The sequence below is a fragment of the Vitis vinifera genome, chromosome 14 (assembly GCF_030704535.1).
Source record: "Vitis vinifera cultivar Pinot Noir 40024 chromosome 14, ASM3070453v1".
NCBI lineage: Eukaryota > Viridiplantae > Streptophyta > Magnoliopsida > Vitales > Vitaceae > Vitis > Vitis vinifera.
This window is the reverse complement of record NC_081818.1, coordinates 12337308-12356601: the sequence shown is the minus strand read 5'-3', so window position 1 is coordinate 12356601 and position 19294 is coordinate 12337308. Positions and strand designations below refer to the sequence as shown.

The following is a 19294-nucleotide window of genomic DNA, read 5'->3' as shown; positions in this document are numbered from 1 at the left end:
CTAATACTTGGCCTTTGAGGCTTTATTGCAGCCTATACTCAATCTCGAACTCGCCTAACTCGATGGCCCACTTGACCAGCCGACCGAAGAGTTTCGACTTGTGTAAGACAACACGCATAGACCATTCCATAAGGACGACGATGGCATGCTCTTGGAAATATGGCTTGAGCTTCTTAGCCATAGTGTGTAGTACTAGAGCCACCTTCTCGAGCTAGAGTATCGGGTCTCTGAGTCTAGGAGAGTTTTGATTATGAAGTATATCGGCTGTTGGGCACCTTGTTCATCAGTTTGAACTAGGGCATAACTCACCGCCACACTTATGGCCGCTAAGTATATGTACAATCTTTCACCTTCATGTGGTTGGTTGAGGATAGGAAAGGAAGCTAGATAGATTTTGATAGTAGCGAAGACCCAGTCACCCTGCTCATCCCACTCAAACTTCTTTCTTTTCCTAAGAACCTCGAAGAAAGGTTACAGCTTGTCAGAAGACCATGAGATGAACTGACCGAGGGCCGCTAATTTTCCCATTAGCCATTAGACCTATTTGACCGTTGTGGTCAGTACCATTTCGTGTAGGGCTTTGATTTGCTCTAGGCTAGCTTCTATCTCACATTTCATCACTAGGTAGCTAGGAAATTTACCCTTTTGCACTCTGAATGCACACTTTTCCGGATTCAGCATCATGCCAAATCTACGAAGTAGGGCGAAAGCTTCTACAAGGTCCTCAAGGTTGTTCTACCTCAGCTTACTCTTGATCGACATGTCATCGATGTAAACTTCTATGTTTCTTCCCAAAAAGGGTCAAAATGTCTCCGTCACCAATTGCTAATAAGTTGCCCCTGCATTCTTGAGGCCAAATGACATTATGTCATAACATAATAGGCCTTAGCTAGGAATGAAGGTCATCTTCTCCGCATCTAGCGGGTACATTGCTATTTGATTGTACCCGAAAAAGGCGTCCAAAAAGGAGAGAAGCTCATGGCCTACCATGGCATCAGCTATTTGGTTTATCCGAGGGAGAGAAATACTGTCTTTTGGGCAAGCTTCGATAAGATCAGTGAAGTCGACACACACATGCCATTTTCTGCTTTTCTTCAGGACCACAACAATGTTAGCCAAACATTCCGGGTACTGTACCTCCTGGATGAATCTAGATTCAAGCAATTGGTCTACCTCTTCAGTGATGATCTTATGTCATTCTTCATGGAATTTTCGTAATTTTTGTCTAATCGGGTGCCATTCTTATTTCACGTTCAAGTGGTGGCAAGCTACTGAGGGGTGAATCCCCTTTACATCGAAGTGTTTCCATACGAAGACATCCATGTTTTGCCTTAGTATCTTAATGAACTTTTTCTTTTCCTTTTTCGACAGCATCTCCACCAAAAACACTTTTCGATAGAAGTTGTCATCAAAATGATTGATGGTCGTTAACGGCTCAGCAGCCGAGAACTCCCACTTGTCCAATTCTAGGCGGGAGTCCTTTAATAGTTGTTATTTCTTTCCCTCAGAGCCCCCTTTTCTCTCACCTATAACGGGAGCTGGAAGCATTGTCACTTGATAGCATTGTCACTTGATAGCATCGTCATGATGTCATCTGATCTTCGTAAATGTTTATTTGATCTTGCACCATCAGGCAGCTCACTTTTTAGTGGTACATCGATGGTATGGCTTTCATGTCCTGGATCCAGGCTCTACCGAGGATTGCATTGTATGGAGAAGGGTCCTCTACGACCGAAAATTTCACAATCACAATGATGGGTTCTGTGGAGAGAGGAAGTACGATCTTGTTGAGGGAAATTGTGGTTGAACCGTTAAAACCTGTCAGCACTCTCCCTGGACTTTCCAACACATTAATTGAAAGGTTCATCTGTTTGTAAGTAGATATATGTAGGAGGTCCACAAAACTCCCTTGGTCGATCAATATTCAACATTAAGATGAGGGCTTTTTCATGTGGCTAAGTGACTCAAAGTAAGTCTACTTCAAAAAATACAATGGTTCCATCCACCATGACCAAGCTTCCGACAACAAATGTGCTTCCCACATTGCAAACTTGGGCTACTCGTTCTACATCTTTTATCAACATCTTGGCATGTTGTTTGCTTTTTCATTATCTATCGATCGATCTCCCGTGTATGACATGGATTACTTGTCCAACTTTGGTGTCGGTTCCAAAGATAGAGCAACTTGGCGAGTTGGGGAAGGTTATGTTCGGTTGTAGAGATATTGGCTAAGTTGTCTAGCTCGCACCATCCGTTCGAGTAAGTAATGGAGGTGGCGACACTCCTTGGTAGCATGGCCCTTGTCCTTATGGTGTTTGTAAAAACAATTTGGATTCCTTTGACTTGCATCCCCTCACATAGGGTTCAACTAGCAGAAGCCATCTAGATTCTGAATTATCGGCAATGGTTGGTCATAACTGAGAGTGAGCTTCATGAATTGGAGTGAGACCTGTTTTCCCTATGTTGGGCTTTAAGTGTCTCTTGCAATTGCTTTCTTCTGCCCCCTTACTAATAAAGTCCTTCGGTGGGTCGAGTATGATCGCTTGGTTGGGGAACAATCGTCTAAGAAGTCCCAACTATCTGTTGGGATGCCGCTCTAAGATTGTCCTCTAACATGGTGTACTTGTTGGCTCTCTAGAAAAAGTTGTCAATTGTCTTTGGTGGCTTCTTTGATATAGATTCGAAGAATGGGGTCCTCGGGATGATACTCCGTTTGAAGGCTTGCATGATCGCATCAATGTTGCAGGGCTCCATTTGGATCAAGGCTTGCCCTAATCTTCACATAGGATCCCATAGGGATTCTAACTCCATCATTTTCAAGTTGCTCAGGCTATTGAGGCCATGCTTCTGTCTGGCAGAGCATAAATGGTGTGCCACGAACACCTCTGACAGCTCTCGGAAGTCATTGATTGAATTGGCCAGGAATCGATGGAACTAAGTGAGGGTTGGCACGTGTAGGCTAGCCGGGTGATTCCGTGCCCAACTGGTGTACCTTGATTTTGGTCCTCAGACAGGAGTAATCAACAAAATTTATAACCTATTACACCATGTGCTAGGATAGACTCAGCTAGTATAGCATAGTGGCTCTAAGATCGTTCACTGGGAAGGGTTTTCAACTTACAACTAATAATAATTCAAAGTTGAATTGATGCTTTTTCGTTTCAAGGTTAACTTCAAAAGAAAACATAAACTTTGGTTTAAAAAGGATTGGTTTTAAGCTAACTAAAAATAATGTAACGGAAATTACTTATAAAGAAAAGTGTTTCTTGGAGTTTTAGGATCACTAAGGTCAGACTCCTAATACAAAAATAGAGTTCCGGTCACTTGAATCTTTTTCCTTACATTGGAGAATTAACATATAGTTATTTCTCTAACCGGTGTGGTACAGATGCTTCCTTTTTATGGATTGAAACACTAAATCCCTCTCACTGATTCATTTTGCAATGGCTCGTGCTTCTCACCTAGCAGTTACCACTCAAGGTGATCATTAACCTTGGATTTCCATTCACAAGTTTGCAAGAGATAACTAATGGATGTCTCCTTGGAGTCCAAAATCTTACTAAGTGTTGGCTATTCTAGAAAATCCTACCTTCAAATCACCTCCCAAAGGCTCGCAAGAGATAAACTAGTGCATCTCAATGGACGGAGATCACTTGCCTTACCAAGTGTTGGCCCAGGTGATTTAAAGGCGTTTTAAGTTAACTAAAAACATAGAAACCATTAACGGGTCACACTTTCTCTTCATTAAAGGCTGAAACAACAAAACTTCCAATTCTTGCATTCGACACCTTACCTAGCTACCTTAGCTCCAAGAGACAAAAAGCCTAGCCACTCATTCTCTGAGGAAACATCCTCGGAGCTTGTTTGGCTAGTAAAAAAAATACAATCAAAGTGAGTAGGTAAGGCAAAGCAAAGCTCTGTATATTACTTCCTTCAAAACTAAACAAAAAGTTGTCTCTGAGAACAAGCTCCCGAGATGTCTGTGTAAAGAAAATTACAAACTATATATATGAGGTTATTCACCCTTTGTTCTTACTTATTAACTAAGGAATCCTATGATTTGTGGATTACAAGGAGAAAATGGGGATTTAAACAACAAATATCTGAAGAAAAAAATCTAAAAGAATCGATCGCAAATATCTTGAAGCACTCAGGTGGATTTCGCAGGCATGCAAGATGGGCTGAGAAATTTCGCAAGCTGAAGGTCTCCATTTCGCAGCCAAAGGCTGATTTCGCAGCAAGCACCTTGTGATTTCGCAGCTGCGAAATTGGCCTTTAGCTTGGTGTGATTGGCTTCTAATGGCTATAACTTTTTCATTTCAACTCCGATTTACACACTATTTAAAGCGTTGGATTCTTGACTTCCCGAGCTTCAAAAATACATATAGTATGCATGAAATGGACTCTAGGAAGTGCTCTAAATGTGTCCAACAGTTGCTATCCTCTTGAATTCTTCATGTTAGATTTCTCTCTTTGCTTTCCCTCCTTGCATTCATGATTTGCCTTTGGCAAAGGATTATAAAGATCCAAAGCTTGGATTCTTCATGTAAATGAGTTTCCAATTGCTTTGCCAAGGATTCTATAGAACTCTCCTCAATCTTGGATTGCTTTGGTGATCAAAATACTATAAAAAACACCAAAACTTAACACAATTTGATTAGAAATGATTGCAAAAGTACTTAATATGCTAATTGAGTTAAAAGGTAATAACTACTACTCAAAAGTGTTTAAAAGAGTTAATTACAAGCTATAAAATAGCACTCTTTGAGTAGTAATCACCGGGAATACTTTGCATTGAAGCACATAATCTCCTATGTCTAGGGCCATTACCTGGCAATAGTGCATGAGGTGGTCGAAAAGGTCTGTGGTGCCATCATAAATGGTGAATTTGGGCACTGTGAATCTTGGGGGATGCCTTTGTTGCATGATTTGGGGAGCCAAAGGTGTTGACAACATGTCATCAAGAAGACATGTGGTGGTTTCGAGTAGTGCTTTCTCGATGGCCTCGCACGAGAATCCATTCGTTTGGTCCATGGCCGATTGGTGTCTCCTAGACAATACCTTTTGGTCCGAGCTTATGCAGGATTGGTTGCTTGCTCAGGCCGTCCTCCTCTCAAGGCTTAGTGGTTGCATATCCCCTCTTAGGGATTTGTGGTTCTGGGTAGATCAGCCCATTCAATAAGCTCAAGGGGATTTTTTTCGAAGGGTCAGCCAGGGCCTCACCATCAATATTTAGATATTTTTTACTTAATATAGACTTCTTTAATTCAATTTTTGACATATTAAATATTAATAAATAATTATTAAAATGAGAGATATGATTTTTTTCTTCTTGCACCTACTGCATAGGTCTTCTTCTAGAGCTTCAAGATGTTAATTTAATTTTAAATATGTTATGCATGTGATCTTACCCTGTGATTATTTTTCATATAAATTAGAATATTAATGAGTTTTATGAATTTTTTTTTAGGGTTTTAGGACAATTCTAAGTTAATTAAAAAATTAATTCTCACATGCTATGGAAAATTACTCTATTCTAGACCTATTATGCTTCTTGTGAAATCTGGTACTAAATGAGATTTAATTAATTAGTTTGGCCACTTGGATGATAAATTAGACATATAGGAGATATTCTTTGAAATTTTTCATGATAAAATTTGACTTCTAGATATTTTTTTCAAATTCGACTTGTAGAGTCTTCTGTTCTAATCACTTGCGAAGTAACCCACTTGTGAATAAATTTGATATTAATTGTGAATTTTTTGTTATCATTGATTGCTTGATGATTTAGTAACATGTTTAGGGTCTTTAAATTGATCTTTGATGCATGTTTAGGTTACTAGCAAAGGTAGGTACAACTGCATGTTGATCTTCACATTTCACACACACAAATGCAGATATTTAGCTTGAATAGGTGTTCTTTATTTATTTGGATTCCCTTGTTTGGTTGTGTGTTTGTAAAATATGTTTTCAAGACTTTCAAAAATGATTTTAAGGTTCTCAAAAATGGTCGTTCTCATTTCTAATATCCTCTTACTTCCATAGGTTCAAAATGAGTTTTCAAAAACATCAATGCTACCTTTTTTTTTTTTTTTTGAATTGGTATGCATTTCAAATTTGTTTTCAAAATGAATTTGTGACCTTTCATGGGAATGAAATTTGGACATGGAAATTTTCATTCAAATAAAATTGGGAAGTGGTAACTCTTAACATGTTCATTTTCAAGTTTTGAAATCTTATTTTTTAAGTAATAGCTTATTTCAATGCTTTATTCTATATCCTTGAGATTGATCTGTGAATTTAAATTAGAAGATGACTTGTTTAATACATGATTATATTTTTTCCTAACATAAGATATAATTTTGTCTTTAGTTACCTTGTACACAAGCTCTATTTTGGACATTCTGAATGCTAAATTGATTTTAAATATGTTAGATGTGTGATCACGCCTTAGTGTCATTTTCCCTTTGAAATAAACATTTTCAATATTGTGTATGAATTTTGGCTCGAATTTTGGGCAACCCTAAGTAGGCTAAAAAAATTCATTTTTGCATGACCTGTGCACTGACCCTGTTTTGAACCAATTTGATTGTTTTGAATGTTGGTATTATTTGACATATGATTTGTGAATTTGTCCAATTAGGCTAGAAACTAGACTCCTTGCAGTTATTCCTCAATTTTAGCTAAACTCACTGTGTATTGATTAACTTGTGTAATTTTTTGGCATCAATTGGTTTGGGAATAATTGATTTGGCCTTTTGGAATTTGATGTATACTTATTAAAGGTCATACCTAATTTTTATCATGATGAAATGAGCATGTTTAGTATTTGTTTTAGATTTATTTAGAAGACTCTTATATGCTGTCTTGTTTTGCTGAATATATATCATAATTTAGTCAATCTTTTATGCATGCCTCATCACTTAGAATTTGTTTCTTTTCTTCTAATTCATTCTTTGTTCCCCATGATGCCTTGTATATATGTAACTCCTTGATTTATTACCTTGTTAAACTAACAATTTCTTTTGGGGGAGTGCTTGCTTATATACTAATAAGGAATGTACTTTCATCCTTTGTTTCTTTCGTATATATTTTATGTTCTTTGGATTGATTTGATTTTTGTTGTTTGATGTATGTATATGAGCATGTATTTGAATTTATTTTCGATTTTATATATATGTCTATGTTATGCTTAACATTCTTTCTTGCCATGCCATATGTGTCTTTAAAATTGATAAGGATTTCAATCATTCAATTTTTTTTTCTTTTAATCTTATGCAGTGGATTTTGAAATCCACACTAACATAAAATATATCCTATTAAGCAAACAAGCAAAGTTTGAGCCATATATTGAATTTGAAGGCATGATCAACAATTTCCTTAGCTTCCACAGATGTTCAAATTTAGTGTGAAAGTCTTCTTTCTATTTGACCACTTCTAATAGACAAACTATGCACCTCTCAGCTCTCATAATCTTACTCTTTTATCATCACATATAAATGACCTTCAAGGATGTGAAGATCGATCACTCTTATAAATCATCTAACTTTGTCCATTGGGCAAAATGTTGAATTTTGTAGTTTATTTTTTAGTGTTTCAAGTTTTCATGATGAGTCCAGTCAAGAATAGGAGAAACAAGAAGATATATTTTAGGCTTAGCATCATCAAAATACCTAGGAAATTCTGTGCACAGACCTACTTCTCACCTAAATGCATAACATCTCCAAATGGTGATAAATATCACTTGAGTTTTGATGGTGTTCATTGTAGAATGATGTAAGTATTGCACACTTGGTTTGCTACAAAGGTAATGCCACCATGACAGGCCAATTCATAAGTCATAATAAATTGATATGTCCCATGATGCGACGACAGAGAAGTGTGTTCTAGAATGATAAGTCACTAGAGAGAGAGAGAGGGAAAATGCTTACAGCCTATACTTGTGCATCCTCTTCCAATAACTGGCCTGGTTCTCCCAAGAAATCAACCCAAAACATGGGATGCATAACCATATATAAAAATATACAGAGAAGCAACTTTGGCCCAAGAAAAGGAACATGTTTGACGGTGTTTGAACATTAGAATAAAATATAGTAATAAAATAAATTTAAAAAATAAAAGATCAAAAGATGTTAATATGTCCGATGGTGCTAAAGTTGTTGCACGCATTGAAGGATCAAGCAAAGGAACAACAATGACTAATGAGGTGATAAAAACAAGCGTACAGAGAAGACAATGACTTAAGTGAGAAAAACAAGTGTAAAAAGATGACAATGACTTAAGTAAATAGTTGAGCATAATGAAAATAATGGAACTAAAGAATAGTTCTGAAGGAATAATAAGATTTATAACAAAAATCTGAGACAAGAATAGCACAGAAAACCAGTAAACTTTCATATACCTTGTATATACTAAAGAGAGCTTCTACCATAGCTTCAAGTTTGATAGGGCATGTCCATTAAAGCTGGAGAATTCAAACTAATATATTATTAAATCTTGTCATTTACATTAATCTCGAGTCAAAACCTCTCTATAAATCTACCAACAAAAGAATATCTCATTTCCAAGTCAAAACAAAAAGTATTTATAAATCTACTAGGAATTACAAACTTCTTTATACATTGCATCTAAAGTAGAGTGGTTCAATTTCAACCCCCTCCAAGAACCCCTCCAACTGGTCTCTTGAAGACAATAAAATCACAAACAACTAAACTAGAACCCCTCCAACTGGTCTCTTGAAGACAATAAAATCACAAACAACTAAACTATTGGAGACCAAGGACTGATTAACAATAGAATTCAAATTTTCACAATTCCTTTTCCTTTCCAAATGCAGTTAAGGGCTAATACAAATAGGTAATGTCTAATAAAAAGGCCCCTTTATAGTGAATTTTTAAAAACTTCGGTTAGGAAAATCTGTGTCACAGGTTTATTATTGGCTGAACAGGCTTAACAATAAAAGGAAAAATTGTAATTGCATTTCCTATTTTATAAGAAAGTCTATTTTGTGAAAAAAGGAAAAAAAAAAATAGCCATTGTGAAAGGTATTTTTGACTTTTTTTTATACTTCTCCCTATTTTGAAACTTTATGGATTTTCCTTACAAAATATCAACTGGACTGATGCAATTATCGAACATTTTGTAGTGAGAAAACCTCCCAAGTGTACTCAAGACTGCTCAAGAAATATTTACAAAACAAATTTCCCAATAGATTTAAATAGAAATATTAAAACCAAAATTTCAGAAGAAGAAATTTATTTTGTAAATGCTAATACCAAAAATTCAGTTAGAAAGAGTACTTAACTCCATATTAATTGATAAATTGTTACAAATTCACTATCAACATGAAGCAATGCCTTATCACCCATAATATAAATTCACATCTATTATATATCTAACTATTATATAAAAAAAATTAAAATTAACTTATTTGTAATTAATAATATCATATATAGTTAAATGTGCAGATCTAACAAAAAAAAGGCCTTTCTTTTAGTGGAATCTCATCCCATGCTTAAGCACCAAGGTATGACCTATAGCCTTGTGGGTGAGCTTCAATGAACTTTTTTATTGGTTTAAAAGGAGCAATCCCACATCAAAATTTTAAGAAAAAAGTATGGTGCATTCAATAAACAATGCCCCAAGCCATCATCACAAGCAAACCATGGGTTGAGTATGGACAGCATAGACTCCAAAGGCCTTAAAATTTTGAAGAAAATAAATGCCGATGTGGCAGTGAAATATCCACAATAAATCAGGCAAAATAATGATAAAATACCACATTTTGGCATGTTACCCTTGTACCTTGGTCCAATTTGTTTGTACCCTCGTTCAATGGCTTAGATTTCATTATAGGTATTCAATTATCCAGATTTGGACTTATCATTTTCCTATTTATTTGATTATTTCGCAATAGAGTGTTAGAAATGGTAAGGTGGAATGTAGGAAGCCCTTTTTATTCACATGAAGAGTATATAGGCAAAGTTACAAATGACTCTTAGGCTAAAAATAAGGAAACAACCTGCTAAACATTAGAAAATAACACCCTACTACCACTACTTACGTGGAGCTACTAAGGACTAGCTCCTCATTAACCATTTCTTAGAGGCCAGGGCAAATGAAACATACCACTAAGGACTCCATATTTTACTTTGACTCTTTGCATTTTTATTCAACAATCCCTCCCTTACACTAATGTTTTTTGTCAGAATAGTTAGTTTAATAAGAGTAAGCCTCAAAGCACCCGCACATAAATTCGATTATCCAATGTGCAAACAACAAGCAATTTTCTTAACTTCTGAAATGTGAGCGATTTGAGGGACTTGGTACACATGTCAGCGACTTGATCTTCACTTTTGTAGTAAATAAGATCAATCATTCCATCCTTAGTGAGGCCCCATAAAAAGTGATACTTCACATTTATGTGTTTGCTTCTTTAATGTAGAACAAGATTCTTGGAGAGTTTAATTGTTGAGCTGCTATCAAAATAAATTGGAGTGGGTTCTGGTTGCTTGAAACAAAGCTCTTTAAGAATTATCTTCAATCAAATATCTTGACAAACACATGAAGTTGCAGCAAAAAATTCACCTTTGGATGATAGTGTGATATAGCTAGGACAACTATAGTGATTGGGAGTCTTTCTTGCCTTAAGCTTGGACTTCATGGCTTCCATGTGCATGCCCTTGGGGACATGACAAATGGTTGCATGTCAACTAGTATTGTTTAATTATTGGTTACTTCATTTTTTACATCCTTTGTCATTAGGTCAGACTTACTTTCTTAGATTTTCTCCATAATTCTTTTTAGCTTAAGTATTTGATCATTTATTTATTTATTATTTATAGGACCTTATTTCAATCCTTCTAGAAAAGATCATGGTGCTCTTGAAGACAAGAATAGTCATGTTGGTGATTTAGGAAATGTCATTGTTGGTGAGGATGGTATGTACTATGTACTTTTGTCGTAATTAACTATTGATAGAATACCATTAGAAGCATTATTATTGGCCCTAACATTGCCATTTTTTAGGTACTATTAATTTCAAAATTGTTGACAAGCAGGTAGGTTATTTTTACCTCTACTTCTTGTTTTTCTTTTTATTCTTTTTCTCATACCTGAAGACCATCTAGGTTGAAATTTAGTTCTTGTTATCTAAAAATTGAATTTTTCTTTCCTTAAAGATTCCTTTCACTGGATCAAACTCCATTGTTGAAAGGGTTGTTGTTGTCCACATTGATCCTGATGATCTTGGAAAGGGTAAGCTATAAAACTTCTATCTATGAAGCTCATTTTTCAGGTGTTTCCATTTTGTGCTATTGCTATTCTATGCACTGTGGATTAATAATGGATAAGAATGAACACTCCAGTCCTAGCTTATGACAAATGTTAATTTATATTTTGCTGGAACAAGTTCCATCTTACAGAGATTGGACAAACATATGTATATTTATTCCATCATTTTGTGCACAATATTATTTCATTTTTGTGATGGGTGCTATGCAGGATGACTATTTTTATTAATCTAATACAAGTTGTGCAGGATGAATTTTAGAGAAAAAAATTTGGGTGGACTCAATTCAGGAATGCAAATCTTATTTTGTAGTATGGATGACTGTTTGATGGCGAAATGCTTTGAACATAGAATCAATTTTGTTTTACAACCATGCCTTAACATGAGTCAATAGGGAGAAGTTACCTCATTTTTACAAGGATGTACTAATATACTACACTAGATTGGGTGATTCTAAGTTAAATAATAGAAACCTGTTGTGAGATTTATGAAATATAGCTGAGATTCAACACCTAGCCTGCCTAAAAAAGCAAACTGAAAAATTTTCAGTTTCTCCATTTCATGGTTGACATCTGTGTGAGAACTTAAATATCCATTTCATCCTCACTTCAAATTTTTAACCAAGTTCATCTTCAGATTAGGGGTAAAATGGGCCTTTATTTTATTAGAACTGAAAGCTTCTTCACAGAATAGTAGGTGGTGTCGATATCACAATTATATATGATGTGAGTGATTGCAAAGGCAGGTTCTAAGAGTTATGGTTTAAAGTTATTCTGACTCCCTTTTGGGCTTCTACTATGATCTCCAAAAGCCACATATGTAGTTTCTGGAGCTTTATTAAGTTTTTCAGGCCATGGTATCAGGGTTGATTGGTTCCTTGGTATATGCTTACCAATCACCACTACCACTCGGTTAGAAGAGAATACTTGGCTGGTTTAGTATGTTTAATTTTATTGTTAGGAAAAGTAACTCCTGATATAGCCCAAGTGGGAATGGCTTGAATTTGTTAGAGTATGGACATATGTGTTCCTATTTTTCTTATTTTTATTTTTATTTTAGCTTTGAGCATCTCTTTGCTTTCTTACCATGCAATAACAGTTTCTTTTCTATATTTTTTCTTGGGGATATGAGCTCAACAAAGGCACTGGAAATGCTGGTGGTAGAGTAGCTTATGGTATAAGCAATTTTTTTTTTTTTTCCTTTGTAGTGAGAGATAGAGGAGGTGTTTTGGCTAGTACATAAAAATCAAATCATGCACTTGGGTTTAGTTTTATGTAATTTGAAATGAAATAAAATAAATCACTATGTTTCTTATGCAATTTTTGTTATGGTAGCATTTAAAAAATTTGACATGCTACAATTATTTCAAGTATGAGTACTTTCAAATATTTTGTTTTTTTATTCTTTTTTTTTCCACCATAGTAGGGAATTTCTTTTCCAAATCATTATGGGGATTAAACGGAATGATTGCACTATTATTTGTTCTTTAAATGCAGTTGTAAGATAAATTTTGTCTATGATATTATTTGGGATCATCAAAAGATGCATATGGATTCTTTCTTAGATTTTTACATATCTTAGATTTTTTTATCTTATTCATCTATCCCTAAAGTTGTGTGTTCTTTTATCTATGTGTAGGAGTTATTGGACTACAAGGCTTAACTAGCTCTATTGACACTCATGGTAAGCACATATAGTTGAAGACATTTGTTTTTTCATGCATGAGAGAACCTTAGATAAGACTCAAGAATTGAAAGAATAAAGGGAAGGAGGTTGTCCTTTATGGTAGGATGTATGATGTTATGATCTTAAATCCTTTGTGTTATTTCCTAATTATATCTAAAACTTCCTCTAGTATTGCATGTCTCACAAGTGTTTTTGGTACTCTTCGGAATAGCTTGGATCTAGTAAGGAATGAATAAAAGAAATTGAGATAGGAAAGATTTAATATGCATTGGCATTGAGAATGAAGGTTTGAATGGTGTGCATCAAATAGGGAACAAAACTATGAATATCAGGGTCCAATGTGTTCAGAGTAAGCCAAATAGCTAACCATGGCTATATGGTAGCACCTTGGTTACTCTTCTAATCAACCTCAACAAATTTAGACTTATTTAAGTGGTATCATCAGTCATAAATGTGTCATGGGGTATGTTGTTCTATATTATTATGAGTTTAAAGACTTGTGATTTTGGATCGGGATACAGGAATAGTGTTGAGATTGCTTGATAGTCCTCTATTCAACTTTTTGCTGAATTTTGATCTTTATAGGAATGTGAAATCGATAACCATGTCTCTCGGAAACCCCATGTATAGTTAGGAAGATATTAGTGTACCTATTTTATTATTTGTTTCTGAAATGAAATCCTATGTTACCTTTGTATTGGCATAGGCATAGGCATACAACATAGACTAGTGAATGTGTGCCAGTTTTAGGTGTGAGATGTGAAATAGAAGTTGATTGTGGATGTTTGAACCGCATGAACTTTGTGGTCTAGGGATGTATGTTCTTTTATTTCTAATAAACCAAACTCGTGAGATGGGTTTATGACATGAGAGTCCACCCTCCCACCCTTGGGCTAAACACTTTTCCCTTCTCCTACAAGCAGAAAACTACGAGATATAAGTAAAAAAGATTGCATTTGGGGATTGAACAAAAGAGTGCATGAAGATGGAGGTAAAGAAAATATCGGGCTACGTGTGATGGGACCATCAACAAATTCAATTTGAATTAATTAAAATGTCTTAAGTGTGGGTATTGCATGTATGCTTTGATGGCCATCCTTGTATATGTTAGAGGCTTGTTTTCTGAGTCTATTTTGAGCAATTTTGAGGCCTAAAAATGATTTTCCAATCTGATTTTTGACATTTTGGATTATACTAATTTTTTAATAAAATTTCTCATTTTTTAAAATCTATTTTCATTATTAAATTGAGTAAATAAAATAAAAAATGATTAAAATACAATAAAAATTAAAAATGTAAAAATAAAATATTTATTTCTCATTATTAATTTATCAATTTCTTATGCATCGATCTCTTTCTATTTCTAATTGATTTATTAAGAAAATTAAACAAATGTGACATATAATTAAAGGTAAAAACTTCATTATTCTTAGTAGAAGCTCATTTTTATTCAAAAAATAAATAAAAATGGGAAAATAAGTTTATTTTATAGTCTCTAGCTTAAATATAACATTTCTCTATACTCATCTTTTTACTATCTTCATTTTTTTTTTCATAATCTATTATCCTAACTTCATTTCTTTGCTTAACTTTTGGTTTTTATTTTTTGTTTATGAATTCATAATCTAAATTTTATTTCTCATAATTTTTAAGGCTTAACTTCTTTTTTTTTAATTTAATTTGTTTAATAGTAATGTTTTTATTAATTTCCTTTCCATGTTAACCAATTTAAAAAGTTTTACTTTATAGTAATATAAATTATTCGAGTTGAATATTTAAATTACAATCCTACAAAATTTTAATTTGTTTGTAATTAAAAAAAATTAAATAGGGAAATAGAAGTTGAAGAAGGATTAGATAAACAAAAGATAAGAATTAATAGAGTGATGAATTTTCAAATATTATTTTATATTTTCAGGTGGGAATTTTATATTTTGTTTTTATATTAGTCTTAATCTTATTTTAAATTTTTTATTTAACAATAACTAATGAACTTTTTATTCAATTCTCACTATAAGAGAAAAGGGGTCTATGGTGGGGGCCAATAGCGCTAGCCAAAAGTAAGAATAAATGCAACCACATCATATTGCAAAAACTACATACTGTAGTTGAGAACAACATCAATGAGACTAACATTTACAAATTGAATTTTGCCAGCTAGAAGATGAGGTCTCACTTTCCTCACACAACGACACTCACCAAGCCCTGAACTTCAGTAGCGTCTGGAAACATGCATTCAATGCGGATGCTACATCTGGGTTGAACCTCCCGGTGTTCAGGCTAAACACCCTAAGTGGACAACCAGTTAAGCAACATCTTTGGCACCACTGCCAAAAAATAAAAAAGGAAAGGAATTATTTTTTCAGTACACAGATTTCATTCTGATTCCATTAGATAAGAGGATGTAGAATATCACACATGGATTGATCAATGACAGATACAAAAGTAGCAGATAGAGATAAAAGAAACACAATACAAAGTAATTAATTCAATTCTGGTGGAAATCCCTATTTTTCGATTGAAAATGGAGTACCAGTACTGGATTAATCTGGTGTTCTGGTTTGAAACAATCATCAGATAACCATATATAGAACTTCAAATGCTGCTTATTGTATATAGCCTAATGATTTTGCACATTCCGATAAAAGTTCTTATTAGATCCAGTAATGCTGGGAAGAAAATGCTAGCACTGAACTAATTGCTACAGTCAACTTGTTGTACACTTCTTCAATAAAAAGTCGAAACACAGTAACACTAATGGAGATTATGGTCCATTGACAAAGAGAACACTTCCAAAAAGATATCTCATGCATTTTCTAAAACCAGATAAGGTTTAGAAACAGTTACAATAGCATGCTAGCATGTCTGTAAAATCATGACTCCACAGATCTATTAGGAATATGTAGCACAAATTTCATCTACCTCACACCTGCTTTTACAAAATCTGTATGTTTATATTGCGCTTCTCCTTTAAGAACCCTCTCTGTTACAGGTGTGTACATGAACACCAAACTCGAATCAATGTCTTCTATAGTCAATCATCTTTTGCTCCAACTATTACCACTGGACTGCTATTCTATCTTCTTCTTAACCAACTTTAAGACATAAATAGAAAAGCTACATTATTTTTTAATTTTTATAGGTATTCAGAAAATGCAACCTGAACAATGATGCAAGTGTGATCGATTTACATTTACATATTTGAATCATCAAAAAATGAAGTTGAGCAGCACATTGGAAGTAGTTCATTTAACTATATATTCATCATTTATAACAACTGGCTTAAATTATGAACATTCTGTGAAAATTACTTGTAACCCCATTCATTATATACCAAGAGACCAACTTGATAAAGTTGTCATTAGAAATTCTAGCCTTGGCATAAAAAATACTCAACCTGCCAAAGGGCAGTTCATTGTACAATTCACTTGCAGAATAGACAAAGCATTGATTTAAGATTTGCCTCACCTGCAGTGTCACAAAACTCTGGGCGACCCAAAATTTGGCTCATGACCCCGGGTCAAAGGTTTAACCCAGGATTCCTCCTAATCCACACTAGTAGTCAACCAAAACGCTTTGAATTTTTTTTTTTTTGTCTACGAATAATCACACTAGAACTCCCTCCAATTAACAATCCAATTTATCAACATACTAACCACTACTCAAGAGCAACCAGATATAATAATAATCATTAAAGTCTATAAATAAGGGTTCACAGTTGAGCAAATTAATCAAAATAAAGTCTCATTACAAAAATATAGTTTCAAAGTTTACTAATACAAGTCCCAAAATAACCAACATAACAAATACACTACAATCCACTAGGCTGCTCCAAGATCTCTTGGGGCATCCTGAAGTCCTCCTTGCCCCACCTGTGAATCATCAAGAGTCACATCTGCATCTAAAAAGATGTAAAAAGAAATGGGTGAACATTCCACATTGCTCAGTAGGGTGCCTTACACTCAAGAGGTTAATTGGAATTACTAAGTTCCAAGTGAACACAAAAGAAACATTTCATCAGCATTGGTCAACCCACATATTTTAATTTGTATAATTATAACAATTCCACAATTTTCAACTATTAAATAAAATGCATATGGATATATGACACAGAGTCATACAATGCACTGTCGTTCTTGGGCTTTCACCGAATGATACGCGTTCATACCCAAATACACTCCCCATTCGGAGTCTTTTCAGGGTAAATTTTTGGGTCTTTCACCCTAGGGATCTCTCTCCCTTCTTAATTCGCCTCATATGGACCTTTACTTTTCATTACTATTTCATTTTTCTTCATTTTCCATGTCATGCACTTTTCTCAATTTTTATTTTTTCCTTCACACAACCATAATGCAAATAAAATGCAATAGGGTCAATTATCTCATTCACAAATATCACAATATCAAATACAAATTTTCAACTAGTCCAAATATCATTGAAATTACAATCATACCACAATTTCATAATTTTCCAACAATCTCAATAATTCCAATAATCAAATATAATTATTTTCTCCACAATAAAATTACCAAAAACAACCAAATAAATTTTCAATAATTCAAATTTCAATTAAACATAATTTATAACAAAATTCCATAATTTTCCAATAACTCCAATAATTTCAATAATCAAATATAATTATTTTTTCACAATAAAATTACCAAAAATATTCCAATAAATTCTCAACAAATCCACATATCAATAAATTATAATTTATACCATAATTTCATTTATTCTCAACAATCTCATTAATTTTAACAACTCAAATGTAATCATTTATCAACCAAAAAAAAAATTCTCGTCATCACCAAATTTCCAAAAATATTCCCAAATCATCCAATAAAATTTCCTATATCACAAATATTACCTATTTAACCCCTAACAACAAAATCTATAATTTTTTTCAAGAAAAAAACATTTAATTAAAGTTTTAGGGTTAAGTTTCCCTACCACAGATCTACCAATCAAATCGTTGAAAACAAAATCAACCAGCGTAGAAACGTGTGGACCCCGCATTTCGGCTCAATGCGTTTCCCACTCGATGGCGAACTCGATTTTTGTTAGAAAAATGATTTTATTTGATTAAGAAAAAATGACTTGGAGTCGCCACTTATTTTTGTTTTATTTTTAAAGGGTAAACAAAATAAGAAAGAAAAACCCTAAGTGTGACTCCTTATTTTGAAAAAGGCGGTCTGCGAAAAACCGGGTCAGATTACTTATCGGGAAGGTACGGTAGAGACCGTAGCACCCCTCTAAGTCCCTAAAGTCGGGTCTCTACTAATAAAGTGAAACTGGTGTGACAATCGAATAAGAAAGTCAATGGATACTCACATCAATCATGCATATATGAGAATCAGAATATGTATAGTGAATGATCAGAATGAGTGAATGCGTACCTGGGCAGCAAACAGCAACGCGCTATCATGGAATGAGGTTAGTGAATAAACGCAAAATGATTATATGTATATCAAGGAACAAAATAAATCGATCACACATGGCAAATGAATCGATCAATCAGTCAATCAATCATGAAATCTCATATGTGGGGCCCCCACCAAAGCCCATTCTATTTTGCACGAATTAGTCTCACAAATTCCATTATTCTGAAATTATGAAAATAGCATTCATGCTTATATAAAATCAAGAGAAATCAAAGATTATTTGAAACCCGAAGAGAATTAAAACTGTTAGAGAGAAAATTGGATTTAGAATTTTAGAAATCAGAAATTAAGTTCGGAAATTGGGATTCAAAAAAAATGTTTAAGAATGAAATTTTGAAATAAATAAATGGAATAATGATAATAAGGACGAAAATAATGATTAAATAAATGAATGGGAATGCTGGAATTTTTGAAATTAGAAATTAGATTTAGAAGTCAGAAATTTTAAAGAATTGTTTAAAATAGAATTTTAAGATAAATAAACAAACTATTAGTGATTAAATTAATGTGAATATGAGAATTTTCAGGATTAGGAATTTAATTTGTAAATCTGAAGTTTTAAAGAATTGATTTAAAATGGAGACAAAATACTAATGATTAAATAAATTAATGAGAATATAAGAATTTTCGGGATTAGGAATTTAATTCGGAAATCAGAAGTTTTGAAGAATTTGATTTAAAATGGAGTTTTGAAATAAATAAATAAATAAAATACTAATGATTAAATAAATTAATGGGAATATGGGGATTTTCGGATTTAGGAATTTAATTCGGAAATCAGCGGTTTTAAAGAATTTGATTTAAAATAGAGTTTTGAAATAAATGAATAAATAAAATACTAATGATCAAATAATTTAGTGGGAATATGAGAATTTTT

The 19294-nt window shown here is 33.7% G+C and overlaps 1 long non-coding RNA gene across 1 annotated transcript; it reads left to right on the top strand.

The window, feature by feature from the left end:
- The first annotated feature begins 10848 nt into the window (after positions 1–10848).
- Positions 10849–15590, top strand: LOC100245987 (uncharacterized). The gene is made up of 5 exons (XR_787506.3): positions 10849–10940; positions 11029–11060; positions 11181–11256; positions 12929–12973; positions 15134–15590. It is a non-coding gene; the product is annotated as an uncharacterized LOC100245987 (long non-coding RNA).
- The last annotated feature ends 3704 nt before the right edge of the window (positions 15591–19294 follow it).